Consider the following 14,821-nt stretch of genomic DNA (forward strand, 5'->3'; position numbering starts at 1 on the left):
TAAGTCAAACCACTAAAGTTAGCACTTTAATTAGAAAGCTAAACTGGTGATTCATTTGATCTGATCTTGATTTTTTCATTTGCCATTTCATTCAATAGGGACATTTTTAGATACTCTTACATCTCTATTTGGGTTAGAAAACTGCTTTCTTAACTCATTGAGGCATCTGATATATCAGATTTAACACAGGTCCAGCTTTGTTGCAAACATATGTCAGAATGCACAAGGCTATCTGGGGAACTGAAATTTTGTTAGCTGTTTTGTTAATCCTGTGTGCGCAAACTTCACTCGCCAAATTTCAGCCATTTCAGTGGCACTGCTCTCACTACACTGGCCTTATTGTCACAGCTCTATGTAGAAGATGAAGTGCAATTACCTGTCATGCCTAATGAGTGTCCCTTTAAGTCTCAAGTGTTTTATTTTTTATTTAATGGAACATTTTTAAAAATCATGTTTAAGCTCGTGTGCCAATTTGAAAAGCTTGTATTTATTTATTTTTTTAAATCAAACAGAAAATGGAGGCAAAGGACAGACTTGATACAGCTTCTCTGCAGGCAATGAAGGTTTCACACAAAAATCTCACTGAAAATTACTTACTGTTGCGAGACCGATTTTTTTTTTTTTCCTTAGTCTGCCAATGTGAATCCCAGTTAATTTCTTTAAACTTAATCTTGAGAAATTATTTGTGTGGAAGTGAATAAACTCTCCCTAGCTATAAGGGGATTAATGCTTTTGGTGATACTTTCCAATTAAAATACCACAGAACCTACAACAAATGCAGTAAAATCAGATAAATGCACTAATGGAAACGGGCAGTACACCAGCCTGGATGTTCTTAAGTAAAGTACCATTTGGATTCAGTTGTAAAGTCTTGAACAGTAAAGTCTTTATCCCTGTTTATCCCTGATATAACAGCAATCAGCTTGAATTGTATTCTGAAACAAAAAAACTAAGTGATATACAGGTTGTTTTAATTATGAACAAAGTTTGTAATGCTGAAGAATTGTAATCTGATAAGGTTACAGGCTTTTTCTGCATTGGAAAGGAAAAACAAGAAATGTAGTAATTTTTTGTCTTTGAGGTAATTTTTCAAATACATTAAATTAGAACAATGCTTTCTTTATCACCTCTTGGGTTTGCTGTACCAGAGTTTTATTGTATTCAAATCTTTTGAGTCCTACAGATTGGAGATAAATACACATAATGGAATAGTGTTAACATATTATCTCAAGAACAAAAGAGCATTTCTTTTCATTTTCCTTTTAGAGCCACAATTTTTCTTCTTTAATCCAGTAAAGTAACTGAAGAAAGATGCCTGCTTCTGTAAATATCTTATTTCTTTATCCCCGATAGATTTTGTGTAATCCTGAAACAAGAGCTACTTCTAGTAAGAAACAGAATGACTAACAAATTATAAATATAATAAAATTATGCAGTACCAGAAAACACGTTATATGATGTATTTGTTCCTTGGGTCCCTAGGGCTTTTCTCTTAGGAACAAAACAAAACAAAAAAAAAAAAAAAAGGAAAGAAAAAACCCAAAACAACAAAAAAAATGAACCCTATTTGTTTTGCAACCAAATAAAGAAAAAAAAAAAATAGAGCTACATGTTCAGCTGCTAAAATTAACAAAATGTACTTATCGGCTGAGGACCTAATATCAAAACCAAATTGCTGGGTAGCAAACGCATATTTCCATAATAATAGACTAACTAAGGTGCGTCCTCTGGTTTATTCAGAAAAAAAAGCTGAAGATCATTTTTTTAATAAGGTGTTAATGACCACTATCAAGGAAATCTTTGATCTATACATTATTGTTAGAGACCAAGTTCAACTCAATTAGGTGTGCCAAGAACTCCTTTCAAGCCCCGAGGAACAATGAAGTCTCTTTACAGCACAGAGAGACTAAAACAACAGAGGTGGCTAATTCCACTCCCGCTTTGGTACTCTGTATCCATGTTAAAAGGCACACCTTCAGATTCAATTTTTTTCTCCTTATAGTCATATGTCCCCTGTGCAAAAATCTTGTTGCTCCTTTAAGCAACTGTAGACTGAATTCAGTTTCATGGAAGTGCTTTAGCTGCTTTCGACTTGCTATGCAACGGCTTTGCAGAGTGGCTATTGCTGTAACAAGAAACAAAGACAGGAACCCTCTATTCCCCATCTCTGCCCTTTTTGCTCTTTTTGAGGTTTACGACAACTACTGTTATCTCCTGAAACCTGTTCTACAAGTTGTAAGGGAAACTCATACACATTCCTCAAACCCAAGCATCATACAAAACCACCATAAAACAGGAGGGTGATTAGGGCTTGATTTACATCAAATTTCATAAGGAAAAGTGTTTAAGCATAGGTGAAACTTACAGACCGTACAGAGGCCAAAACCCACCCATCTAGATATATCCTAGAAAACAAGCAGACAATGGGAAACAAAGCTATCAAAGATAGCTCTAAGAAAGATAAATAGAGAAATGAACAGAGAAGCAGACCTGAGCCTGGAAACCTCCTGCAGTTGCTTCCCTGAGCACTAAGGGAAGAAAAAACATAACTCTACAGCACTTTGCACTTCTCAATCTTCTGTCACCAAAGCATCTCCAAACAGCTCATAAATAATGATTCAGAACCATTGCTTCCCTCCTTTGAAACAGTGGCAACATCTATTCCCTCCCCCCCATTTTACAGGTAAGAGAAATAATGCATGAACAGACCAAAATCAATTCAAGGGACGTGCAAACATGTTTTATGTTAGCCACGTATTTAACTTCTTTAATGATAAAAAATTTTAGACAAGGAGAGTCTAGTTCTGTTTTTCAAACACATCATGTGCTTGACAGAAACAAAGTTATAAAAAAAAAACTTGCTCCATTGATTCATATTGCAGAGGTAGTTCTTAGCCAAGTAAATAATTTCTCTCAACACAAATGGCACTATTTGCACAAAATTAAAAAAAAAGACAAAACAAGGCTCCTCCTGGGCAAAGCATCCTCAGCTAAGTTTGAGTAAAGCAGCAAACCAATTTCCTGAAGAAAGTTTTTTTTCTGATTTATAAGACCGATCATTAAAGAACATCCAGGTTTACAGGTAGGAAAAGAACATATACTTTTACCCTTGATTTTTTTTGATCAAGATCAGATTTTTCAAAAATCTCAAGGTTTTATGCATCACCACACATGAGTGAAAGATCATATGTGTGTGTATTTATCATATGCGTGTTTATATGTGAATTTCTGCATTTGTTTAATTAGCACGGAGCTATTCTGCTACAGCATTCAAGAAAGCAGTCATGTTTTCATGGAAAATTTAGTGCTTCTCCAATGCAGTTGACTGCTGGAACTAAATTTATAAAGTGGCATGCTTGTCACCACAGTGCAAAACAAAAAATGCAGCTTCCAACTTCCCAGTGCTTCATACTGAATACCTAATTTATGCCTCAATATTCCAGTCTGTAGACAGAGCGTCCACTAGAGCAGTTGTGCAGCAAATCATCGAGAAAAAATGTCTTCTTCCATATGCATAGTCTTTGCCACCAAAGGTCAACAATGTGTATACAGATCTATTATTAATTTAAATTAATCTCTAGAAATAATATTTGTGAATATGAGTATTCACAATTTATGAGCTGATATTTTAAATCTGTGAAGCAGCCCATTTGACATACATCATAAATTACACAGCACATTACTAGCTCATGAGTGGAAGAGCATATGACTTAGAATAGATTCTGTGAAATGCCATATATATCAATTTGAAATTCACCCTCTATTAATATTCCCTAATTATTTAAAACTTGCTGCATATGAATTTCCCTGCCATCAAAATCATGGAACATATGCAAAAAGCAAAAACAAAGAAGGTGGTAGAAGTTTCAAAGCAAAACCTTTTGAAATTCAGATTATTATTTGTGGAGAGAGAAAAAACTAAAAATCCCGGTATTTAACTGTCCTGTAGATAAGGAAAAGGCAGGGAGAATGACTTGCACTGTCTGAGGGATATGCAACAGCTTCAGAGTTGACACATATTGAGTCACAATTAGAAGTAAGTTTGTCATTCCCAGTCTCTTTCCTAACATCATAAAATTGCTGTTTCTTCCTACTACACGCACACAGAACACAGATACCCAATTACTGCTAATTGGTTTTGGTTTTCCACACATAGTTAATGCAACCTTATTTATACAGGGCAATCAACTCCCTTCAGGTATGCCTAACTTTTCAGTAGCATTCATATTAATTTTAAATCTATAGTTTATATTTTATATATAATACAATTTTTATATATAACATAATATAAAAATGTAATAAATCACAAATACCCTTAGATGACATAAGAATCACCCTATATTATGGAAAGTAAAAAAAGAATAGTAAAAATATCACTTTTCTGTAAACATTTAAACACATACTTGTTCTTCTCTACCAAGATTCCATTATGGATACTTAGGATTTTGTGGACAGATGCATCAGCCAAAATCCATCAGAGAAACAAAACAGACCACAATAAATGAGCAGAGATACCATGCTATGGCCTAAAACATGCCACAACAGTAAACTGTGATGAACTACAATGCACAGAAGTTTTTACACAAAATTATATCTTCACTTGTATTTCCATGAATGTTTTGCAGAAACAGATCTAAGACTTCACACTATAAATGCTTTTCGATAAGTACGTGCAAGAGTCTACAAAGGCACCCAGCACACAACACAAAGGTAACACGCAGCTGTGATTTCATTTGACTGTGATAATAGGTCTTAAGTCATCAGTGGGAAGGCCATAAGTAATGCTGGATTTACAACAGATTCTCACACAATTTCACTTTCCCACGTGCCCCTTGCCCACTGCCTTCACTGTCTGGCATAGATGGTAACTGCAAAAAGACAGGTTGCAATCAGAAAAGACAGTACAACTGTTTGAATTCTCTTTCATGCACTTTTTATACTTAATTGTACAATATCTACCGAACACTTCTGTGCTACATGAGAGGCAGAACCTCTTTGCACTGTTTCCCTGCGGCATTTCAGAACAAATTGGAAAACAGGATTGCTGACCAAAACATTTGGATTCAACGTCTGCATTTAACAGCTAATACATTTCCTTCAGTCATTGTTTATTCTTCTAATGTATACTTACTGATATATCCTCCAGAAGTATTTAATTTTTCTGTTTCAGAAATCTAAATCAACTGATAGCTGCACTCCAACTGCCCTAGAAATCCGGTGGCTAGAGAGTTTCCAAGAGCTGTATTTATTTACCCAATTAGCCATCAACTCATCATTTTGAAAAAGATTAGAGAATGTGCAAATCTCTGCTTGTATTAAACTACTGAAATCCCTAGGGGAGTGCTGGGAGATTATATGACAGTATCAGCCTTTCACCCATAGATGGTGAAACTAAAACTCGAAGTGTAAAGCCAGCGGTGCCAAGTCTCTGCGCACTTGCCAGAACTGACCTGCCTTCCCTGACGCACCTTCCCCCCAGGTGGCTTCGGGGCACTGCTGCTGACCCCCAGATGAGCAGCTATAGCTACTCCTTTCTCTCCCATCAGGACACCCTTCACACACAGAAAATTCAGACCCCTGGCAAGTCACATTACTGTAAAAAACCTCCGCCTCCTATTCTCTTCTCAATCATGCAGTGCTGGCTCCTGCCCTTGCAGTCTCACTTTCCCAGGAAGGTCTAGTCCATGATGGGTGCTGCTGCCCACCCCGTGCCCTGCCTGGCCAGCCCAGCCTCAGCACCCGAGGGACTTCACCACCCCCAGAGCGCACACAGTTGCTCTTGGGAAAAGCTCCTTCCCACTGCCCTGCAGAAAGGGCAGCCATGACAACACACTGCAAGGCAGCTTTCTTTGTGCCACCCGGCTTTATTTACTCTTGCAAACGTGCAACCCAATAGCCATATTAAACTTCAGAAAAACCAATTAGGCCCTCTGTCACATGGCATAAATCAGAAGTCATGCCATATAAAGAAATGCTATGAAATCAGTAGAGAGGACAAAGGCAGAGGCAAACTCAAAGGTATCAGCTGCACTGGCCACCTGAAAACATAATTTTAATTTTGTTTCTGCTCAGCTATAGACTTATCTGCCTCTGAGAAGTGTTGGCTGAGTATGCAAATGCCAGTGCTCCCTGCTCCCCAGTCCCTTTAGGTGTATGCTCTTCACATGCAAGCAGGTACCTGTTCATTGAACTCATTTAATGCAAATTAGTCCTTGCAAGTGCAGTGGCTTATTCAGAAAAAATATAATTTGAAAATATAGTCCCATGCAGCCTGCAGATGTAAGGCACAGTATATATATATATATTTTAATGTTCTTAAAGATAAGCATGATGGTTCCCAGAATTGTCCCTTTTCCTAGTCTCTAACCCACTGATATCATACTCAGAAAATACTTCCTTCCTAAAAGGCCCCACATTTATTGCTTTCTTGAGGGGAAATATAGTAGTTTGTCTGAACAACAGTTTCTTAATTATTCCACCATTTATCATCTATGTAGTACATTCCCCACCCCTGTGATCAATAGCACTGTCACGGAGACCCAGTTTAATTGAGTAGATATTGATGGTCTTTTTGTTTGACTTGAGACATGTAGAAGCATTTCTCAAGTACTGTTGATGCCATTTGGTGATTAACATCTCTGGGTGTCTTTCAAAACCCCATCATTATTTTCTTTACATGGCTTATTCTAGCGGACTTCACTAGGATGAAATCAGGAGATATGGACCCCGCTTTCGGTTCTACTATTCCTTTGCTCATCTTCTCATGCACATTTATCCTTTATTTGTTGAGTGTGAGGACATTGGAAAATGAAATTAAACAAAAATAAATCAGAAACATAGGACTATGGCAACATTTATTGCTGGAACAGATTGTTTATGATGATAGAACAATGCCACACCAAGTAGTACTGTCTTGAGTAGCCTGATCACCAGTATAACAAACTAATTTTGGGGTTTTTAGTTTCTCTACCATCAAATGTTTGCCCCTTTCAGACCACTGCATATACCAGTTCTAGCACAAATTTTGCAGAGGCTTGCTTGCCGGTCTGTCTGGGCAACATTATGCTGTGTCATGCATCCTGCCCTGCACAAAAACACACTCTGCAGTACAAGCATTAATCATCTTGATGTACCCTTTTGGTGTAGAATGGGGAGCCTGTGCCAAAGCAGCTTTATGTTATTAGCAGTCTCAAACTTGTTTTACTTTGAGCCTTAGCAAAGAAAGATCAAGTGATACATTTTAAAATCCAAAAACCATGGGCTTAGCTAAAGAAAATCTAAGGCAGAGGTCTCCCCTTTGCACTACTACATAGCCTCAGGGCTCCTGCCACTTACCTGCCTGAGACTTTATTCTGATGTTCTCTAGTTTCCCTACCTTGATTTTCAGGGATATTGTCATTGTGCAGGCTCTCACCTGTCAGTCCAATTGCCTTTGTCTTTTTGCATCTATGAGTTCTATTTAAAAACTAGCATAAATGGACCCCATGGGAGTCTCTTTCTCATACTAGGTATCACCCTCTTACTGTGGTGGGAAAACACTTTGTGGAAAGTGCCATCCCACTTCCCTGTCATCTCTCCACCAGCGAGTTGAAAGGGAACTGTCAGGCTGTCTGCTGAAAGGCAACGAGCTCAGAAAAGTTGCCTGTTGCATGTGCAGAATTAACTGAAGGAGAAAGAACCAATGATGACAAGGTGAAAGGTACAACAGGGGTACAGTCCCTACTGCCCTCCGATAACAGCAATGGATCCAGCTTTGCTTTGTGTCATTGAAAGTATCTGACATAGGTACATGACTAGCAGGACCTACTGCAGGCCTTAGTCTTAACAATTAAATCAGAATGTCCTTAAAACTGCATCTCCCTCATCCTCACAAAGAAAAATTAGAAACATGATATTATGTATTCTCAGTGCTGCCTATTGAAAACCAAGCCACAGTGGAGTTGTTCCAGAGTTAAACTGTCCTGACAAAGTAACATGAGCATATAATTAGCCAGCTTTTATTAAGCCATGGTTTTTAGCATCATTTTCTGCTCTCGCGTGGTCCTAATCAAGAGCCAGGGCAGGGAATGTCAGTGAATTCCAGACTCAAGAGGCCAGTTAGCATTTGAATATGTGAAGCACACTCTGAATTTCCCAGTTTTATGTTCAGTGACTCTCAGTGGCTCACTTCCATCTGAGGTGCAATTCTATTGACTGCAATGGTTCTTGTGGATTTACCATGGGAATGTATTTTGCTCAAAAGGATTAACTCAGAAGGGAACTTTCCCCTGAAACAAGTGAAATAAAAGAAATAGTGACATGAAATCCTATTAGTCCTTCCTGGCATTATTGATTAATATGCTAAAGACAACCACTTTCTAATAATCTGTTTACTACAACCTCATGGTTGCTTCTTTCCTAGTGCACATAGGCACAGATCTTTGTGGCAAACAAGCAGCACATTAATCATCTCCAGGAACAAGAGCTGTTCCTAAGTGCTTTTTATTCACCAGATTCCAGGTGGGCAAGATCAAAACCCCCAGGTAGTTCCAGGAGGTAGCTAATTCATGGTACCGATTAGAAGCTAAAAGTGAACTATTGAAAGATGGAATCTGCTATGATTCAGAGCAATAACCTGCTAATAGAGCATCCCATCTGTAGGACCAACTGATACTGTAATTCCAAGAAGTGAAACAGTTCAGTTTTCATTAACATATACGGTATTTTTCTGAAGTGGTATTTAGATTACAGAGCATCATCAGTAAAAATTTGCATAGATAACTACAACCTTTTACAAAAAAGTGTTTTCTGCATTTTCAAAATGTCACAGAACAACCCTTTAAATAATAAAAAATAAAGTAAGTAATAATGACATTAAGCTTTCTTCATTATGCTGAAAATCAGCCTACAAATACTTAAAACATCTGCTTTGGTCTGTTACACTTGTTTTCCAAACAGATTTAGATACCAAAAAGGTTTCTTAAAGGTTTTCTGGAACAGGAACCAGCAAAAAAGTATGTTTTACAGGAATGAAAGCATAACCATATGCATTTAATTATAAGTTATGCGTGTTATACACTTTAAAATACGCATTTTCAAACAGATCTTGGAACGCTTTACATTGTTGATACTATTCAAGAATGAATGTAGATGAAAATGTCACTATAAATAAAGTATTTTTGCCAGCCACTACTAAAATTTAAAAGCAATGTGCGGGGTTTTATTAACTCAAATAAGGACTTTTTTAAAAAACATCATTTACATAAATTAAACATCCCTTTGTTATTACAGATAATTTTCCTTTTTCTGCCTCAGTTGTCTGATTATAAAAAAAAAAAAGAAAAAAAAAAGAAAAAGAGGGGTGAGGGGCTAGAGGGCAGATAGATTTCATGCAGACGCATTCTAATAGACCTTCCAGATATATAGCATCTTGTTAAAAATTCATACAGGCCAGAATACTAGAAGGTCAGGAAATGTCTTTGAAATTCTGCCAGAGCTCTTTTTGATAATTCATTCAGGTTTTAAAAGGGAAAATTCCTCATTAAAAAGGACCTAATGCTTATTAATTTATACTCCTAAGGCAGAGGCTGAATATTAAGCGGTGGACTCTATTAATCCATTTATTAAATATCAAAGACCATATGTTTTCACCTTGTGTCCTTGCGTATTGATTAATTGCCTTAGACCTCTACGGGCAAAAGCAGAAAAAAGTTCATTCAAAGGTAAGTTTCTAGACACTTTCTTAACCTGACGGAAACTGTATCACTCATTTGTGTACTAGACATCTTAAAAAACTGAATCTCCACTGCCTTCAGATACCAGTCTGTAATCTAGTGGATCTGGCTGAATAAAAATTCCCTTTGCTGAAAGTTATCATTTTGTGACAAAGGGTAACTATAATAGCTTCTACAGCACTGATTTCTGGTTTCCTGGTGAACACGTTATTGGACATTAAGTAACAGCAAGGCTTCTCGGTGCCCCAGAAACAAACAATAGCTTCTCTGCTCTATGCTGTGACATAGCAAGGAACTGAGCACTTTTCCCACTCTTAACACTCTTTTCAAGCTCCCTATTCAATTGTAGAGTTTCAAGCACAGTTCAGATGAAGCCCAGGTTCTGGTCCACAATTTGAGCTATAAACCCTATAAATCAATTGTTTTTCACAGCTACCAAGTAAACCTGCATTTTGCCCAGAATCCATATATTACCAAATCAAAGACAACAAAAAGCAAGAGGAGTGCTGGAGTTTTCAGCAAATCTGTGTTTTACTGGAGTAGTCTGTAAGGGTAAAGTTTGGTTCTTGTACATCTTCCACTTCATTATGTCAATCTCAAATGACAGAAGAAGAAAGTCCTTATGTCCTGCACTCACTTTGTAGAGGTATAAAAGGTAACTCAAGGTGCTACCAACTCAAGAACAGTCAAGCCTAACAAAGCATGATCTCAGGTAAAGTGAGAAGGTTAATGTTAAGAAGGATTACTGACATGGAGAAGTATGACATTAGGTAGAACAGTCTTCCAATTGATTGAACCTTTCTTCATGGAAAAAGGGAAAGAAAAAGCGCATGAGCCAAAACCCAAACAACAGACCACCAGAAGCAATGATATTTAATACCTTTAAGACCACCAAGTAACATACTGATGCACATTACCTTGTAGATAACACGAAGTCCAACTAGGGAAAACACGAAAGCAGCAAGCACTGGTACAGACTTGCTTAGCAAACCTTTCTTCCTCTGACTGCAAAAGGGAAAAGCCCTTTGAGGAGTGGGTACCATCACTCTGCATGCGTGATTGTGTCAGCATGCAAGCTTTCTAGCCAGAACTGGTTGGTTACCAGGAAAGTGATTACTCATTTTGTCTTTTGAAAACCAGGTGATGCTCATCTTACTGCTAATTTTCAATTGCCTGCTAAGACAGCTTAGCAGTCAACAGAGGCTTTTTATTTTTTTTTTTTCTTTCTTCTTAAGTGCTTCAGTAGTCAGCAGACAACTAAGGAGATGGCAGATGAGTACTGGCAGAGTTGAAACAACATGTTGTATGGGGAAAAAAAACACCTGTGTAGCAACAAAGTGAGGAAAATCCACAACAACAACAATAAAAAAGCCTGTAACAGAAAGAGAATGAGGCCACTTCAAATTGACACATTATATAGGACTTTAAGGTGTTTTTCTCCTTGTGTGAGGGCTGCTGTGTGCAGTCACTGCTCCCTCTGCTAATTCTTATTGCTCCCTCCATTGTGCCAGTACAACTATTTGTGTGACTGTGAAGTGAATCAGATCAGGGAATTGATCCAAGTTAAAAATAACCTAAGGAAAAAAAAAAAAAAAAAAGAAAAGAAAAGATTAACTCAAAGCAGCTACCACTGGTGCCAAAAAGAAATGTCAGGCAAGTCACAGCCTCATAAGGGTCTCTCCTGAGCCCACCGTTTCACAACAGTTAGATCGACATGGTGTTCCAAGACGTACAGCCTGGACAGACAGCAGCACACAAGCCTGTCCTATCATAGGGACATGATGGATATAGGCAAAAGCAGGTTCTGAACTCAGAGTCCAAGGTACCCATATCAGGTCTTGGGACTATAGAAGCATGAATGTTAAACCATATGTTAAACCATAAACTGGGATGGATAGAGCATGGGTGTGAGACTTCTCCTGGCTACCACACTTCAATCATTCAGATAGTTAAGGTGCAGATCTGTTTCAAGGTGGACTTCCAGCCATCTCTAAACCACCACCTCAGAGTTCTCTTCCCAAAAGCAGAATTTTCAAAAACAGAAACCAAAACACTGATCCCCATACGTACCATGACCATACTCAGTGTGTTTGAGATTAGAGGATGGAAGAAATTTTCTGTATCAGAAAATACCTAGCATGTCAGAAGTTACAATGGAGAAGGACCTGTCAAACGCAGACTATTTGTCAGGAGAATCTAACCCTCCCCCAGTAAAAATGAAACACAGAATCAGTTTCAGTAAATGATTTCTGTATACAGAATGGCCTCACTTCTTACCAAGTTGGTGTCTACTTTACATGTTAATTACATAATTATTTGTGAACACAGTAGTGAATACAGAAAAGCCTCTTCTTGCTTATAACATGCTTCAACATGGCATTCAGTGACAGTGACCTGTTCATCATGGCACAGATGAAGTGTGGAATTTATCGTGTGTTTTCTGAACTCAGCAGACAAAGCTTTCCTGTTGGACAGTCTGACAGAAATATCCAAACCAGTACCAGACCTACAACATAGGCCGAATGGTTTCCTCATGAATGAAAAAAATTATTAATCCAGTATCATATAGATTCTGGTTTGGTGTCTGTCTCTATGGTTTAGATGACAATTCCTGATGATAATAAGCTCAGCCTTAAATGCACACATGCCATGATCATGCTGTGTAAGTTTAAAAATGCTACTTGTCTGCCTGCCTGTTTAGCTGGCAGTTTTACCCACCAGGAACACAAATGATTTAAAACCCAGATGCTGAGCAATTTGAGATGCAGAAGCACCCTACAGTGAAGCAATTATTGCCTTGGAGGGTCTTATTATCCTCATCATGACATGAATTCTACACAAAGTAAACATGCTTTCATTGTTATATATTTCCCAAACTACAGTATTGTAAAGACAAGTTGTGAAAGAAGTTTCTCATCCCTAAATGTAAATCTCACCATCTTTTCTCCTTGTTTAGAGAGGCAATGGATGCCTGCTGTCTTCCTGTCATGTTATATCGGATTACCCTCCCCACCCCCACCCCCCATAAATTTAAGCAAGTGGTAGAGGCATGTGTTTTATATGCTACCGACCAAAGACTACCAACACAAGGTAGCTTGCAGAGGTAAACACATCATGCTGCTACACCTTGACCAGCACTGATTACTCTTGATAACCACAAGAAAGTGTTGTAGCACATTTGGTCAGATACGCATTTCCACAGAACAATGCAGAAAAGGCACTAGCACTCTGGTTTAAGTAGAATACAGCCAACAGGGCTTTTAAAGCCATTTTAAATCAATAACATTCATGCCAACTGTCTTACAGAATAGATTTCAGAATCAAGAAAAACATTCCTTTCACACATTTGTATAACATTACTATCTTGCTGATGCAGTATACCTACTGTATACTTTTTTTGCCACTGTTAAAATGCATTGAGGCAAGTGGCCTGTTGACTTAACCAGACACCAAAGATTGCAGATCTGGGACATACCTTTGGTGCCCTCTAATCATACCTAGGCCACCGAAGCATAACTCAGAAATGTCATTTTCAGGTATTTACAGCACAGCAAGGACATGGATTAACAAAATGCTGCATGCATTAGGCAGAAACGTACAGGCTGCCTTTAAAAAAACTGCAGTGCCCCATATTCTTTCTTGAATGATACCCAAAACCCTTTGTTGAGTCATCTAAGAACCTCCAAACTTAATGAGTATTTGACAGTGTTGTTTAATCTTTACATTGATTACTCTGTGTCCTTCTGTGCAACACATAAAGGACAGCCATACACTTTTGGACTATATTGCTTATTTTAGAATACAGCAAGTACCCAGTACAGGAAAATGCCAAAGTAACAGCTCTGTGTGAGGCAGCATGTGTGCAAATTGCATTGAATCCAACATTTATTCTCTTCTGTTTTCAGCAGCTGGCTGCTTTCTACATTCTTAAGACCAAAACCACACAGAGTAAAATGAAAAAAAGCCCTAACACAATAGTTTGTGTCTGAAGTGAGGGGCAGTACAAAGGTAATAAATACAATAGTTAATGATTATATCTGTATTTTAGATTAAACTGAGGCATCCAAGGATACTTTTTGGGTTTTTTTTTGGTTTGTTTTGCTAAGCTACACAATGCGTTCTGGAAAAGTCCAAGGAGCATTTCTTTTCCTGAGGAAAAAAGAAATTACACAGCCTTTTTTGCAGATACATGCCCGTAACAATTACGCTGTTACATATCTTGGTTACTCAGACATACTGGGGTTAACCTCAGTTCTTCTTGTAGAAGCTATTCCACTAAACATGATAGTCACAAACAGGAGTGAAGCCCAAGTAACTCATTTCAAAGGTAGAAAGCAAGATTCCCAGTTTCTAGTGCACAACTTAACTCTGTTACACAAAGTAGCACATGTTCAAACAAAGGAGAAAAATACTGCACCTAGAACATAATATTGCAGAGTCATTTAGCCATTTGGGAATCCTTCCAGGAAATGGGAATTTAAATTCCATCCTACAAAACAAGCAGCCTAACTGGTTAGATTTTAATTAAATGGGATTTGACTTCAATCCTCAAATAGTTTCAGATCAGACAAAAACATATCAAGTATTACACAAAAATATTTGTTTATATCTGAAAACGGAATTTGTGATAGATCCATTAATCAACACTGTTCAGATAAAGGAAGCGGACTTTAGGTTTCATAGCAGTGCAAAAGCAAGTGCTCTGAGTATGGCAGTGTACTGTCCCATACCTGCAGCTTAGCCTTCTGGTGAGAACCAGTAATAGTTACTATAAAAAAAAAAAAAAAAAAAAGCAGCTCCTGTGTGTTAGGAAATTTACAGTAAAATGTCAATTTGACTATTTAAATTCAGATACTGCTCTTTTTTATAAAGAACAGCAATAAGTTTAAGAGCATATAATATTTTAACCATTATAGTTGGATGTATGAAACAATGTAGTTCACAGTGAATTCTAAGTTTTAAATATTTCCATTTTCTTATCAACTGAATCCCAAGATCAACTAAATCCCATACTTGATCAGAATCATCAAGCTGACTAAAGAGAAAGTGCACAGAAAATTTTATTACTTAAATGAAGCAAACGATCTAATTTATTCCTGATGCACATT

This window comes from Falco cherrug, chromosome 11 (genome assembly GCF_023634085.1).
Source record: "Falco cherrug isolate bFalChe1 chromosome 11, bFalChe1.pri, whole genome shotgun sequence".
NCBI classification, from domain to species: Eukaryota; Metazoa; Chordata; class Aves; order Falconiformes; family Falconidae; genus Falco; species Falco cherrug.